Source organism: Meleagris gallopavo, chromosome 26, assembly GCF_000146605.3.
Source record: "Meleagris gallopavo isolate NT-WF06-2002-E0010 breed Aviagen turkey brand Nicholas breeding stock chromosome 26, Turkey_5.1, whole genome shotgun sequence".
Classification (NCBI taxonomy): domain Eukaryota; kingdom Metazoa; phylum Chordata; class Aves; order Galliformes; family Phasianidae; genus Meleagris; species Meleagris gallopavo.
In genome coordinates, this window is record NC_015036.2 from 92874 (window position 1) to 95080 (window position 2207).

Consider the following 2207-nt stretch of genomic DNA (forward strand, 5'->3'; position numbering starts at 1 on the left):
CCCCGCAGCGCCTCCCGCGTCTCGCGGTGCCTTTGTGCAACACTCCCCCACCACGGGTGTTCCCGCGGCCGCCCGCCGGCGCGGTGCTATCTCCTGGGACGGGTGCTATGGGGAGCGGTGGTTCTGCGGCCCTCTAGGAGCGCTGCCCCCAAGGAGCAGGCGGAGCTCGGGTCAGGGTCCGCAGGAGCTGCTGTGGTCCTGCATGGTGAACCCGGCTTTAGAAGACGCCCCACTCGTGGCTTTCAGGTCAACACAACTCCACGCTATGCCCTTGCTGCTGTGCCTGTGCCATACAGATGAGTGCTGCATCCCCAGCACCAAGTTTCCCTACCTCTCGTTTCCTAAACTGCCCAATACTCAAGACGTTGCTGGTAAATCCCTCAGTGCCACTACTGCTGGGCTGAGCTGGTTTCAGGTGTCCCTGCCCACTGGTCTGGTGCCATGCCCTCACGTGCTGCACACTCCTTTGCTGGTAACGGTTCTTCATTTTTCTCTGTCAGACTCTGCAATGAGAGCAAAACCTTTTGTTTTGATTTTTAATTGTTGTTTTAGAATGTGTGTTTGTTTGCTGTTATTCAAAATATCAAAGATTGCAGACAGACTTGAGAGCCTGATGGCTGCCTAACTCTGCTTTGACTTTTTCATCTGTACTTTAACAAATGGCTGAATTCCTGTGCATTCCCCTTTGGTACTAGCCTGTCACCCAGCTCTCCCTTCCTAATAAGCCCTGTATCTCTCTGCAGCCTTTGTCTCCCAAGCAGTCTCTAGGTAGGTTGCTATGTCAGAGATGTACCCAGGCTGTTTCTCAGGACAGTGTGCTGGCATGCTGCAGCTGAAGTGCCAGGTTGGCTCTGTGTGCATTTAGTGGTTGCTGGGGAAGAGGAATTCCATCGAGATCAGTCTTGAGGGTTCCAGGGCAGCTGATTGTGGCCAGTGTTGCTTTGAGCAACTGAGTGCTGCAGGTCTGCATCACGCTCCCTTGGCTTAGTGTGAGCTCACCATGCACATGTATGTGCACATGCATAAAAATGGGGGATTGATCCCCACTGATGGTGACAGAAGTAGTCCATGACCACCCGTGCTGGAGTGACCTCTATGTGGCTTCTTGTTTGTGTGTTTGTTGCCACTGAAGTTAATGCACGTGTTTTCCTGCTGCGCTTATTTATCATGTTGCCAAGAAATCCTGTGATCTCAGAATAACTGTTCTTAGTGAAACATGCATAGATAAGCAGAAATTTTCCTTGGAAGGAGAAGAGACTAAGAAAGGACAAGAAAAGCTGGAAAAATCAACTTTAGGAAGGTACATATTGGCTAGTGATGAAATATGATGAAGGTTTGCATGGTAGTGCTATGCTTCTGTTTGCTACTGGGGACAGATGAAGGTACCTCCTGGACAATCTCTGTCAATAATCCATAAAAGAACCAAGTCTCAGTTCAGGTTACCAGAGCAATTCAATGGGAAACTGAAACAGTTGCCAAAAACAAAACAAAAAAAACCCTCTGGTTGCAGATCCTGCAGCCACAGACTCTAGATGTTTGATGATTTTAATGCCTCTTATCTACTTTTCAGATGCATTGGGTTAGCGACTCACAGCTGAATCCTTCTAATCTGGGTGGTGCCTTATAGTTCCAATGGACAAGCTCTACATGAACTTCTTGTGCAGTGTTTGGGTATGGGTGGTTTTGGAAAGGCTACTCCAAAAGTTAAATGGGTAATATAAAAACAACGGAAACAGAAAGCTGGAGTGATTGAAATACAGGACTGCTCTCTTCTTTTCCTCTGACAAGCATTTTAGCTTTGCTGCTAAGTTTCAGTTCCCAGTTCCAGAAGAGGTTGCTGAGCAGTTCTCTAGCAAAAGAGGGAAGGAGGTGTTTGCTATCCCTAATATTTTTTTTTAATTAAAAATAAGCAATGTTCCAAAATATCTTTGTAGCTTTCTTAAGTCTTTAAGTAGCAAAAATTGCAAAGGGGGGGAAAAAAGGAACAAGCAGCAATAAAACTATTTTCTTCTTTTTGTTGGTCACCTTGATGTCTTGAAGTATGTATTCTTTCTTTGGTTGGTTGGGGTTTTCATACCCTTTTTAGGAGGAGTGATGGCCTTTATTTAAGATGAAATAAAACACCAGAATGTGTGTATAATTGTCCCTAATTAGGGTCCATTTGTTTGGCTGCGGCAATGACAGAGCACACCAGAGCAATGGGAACT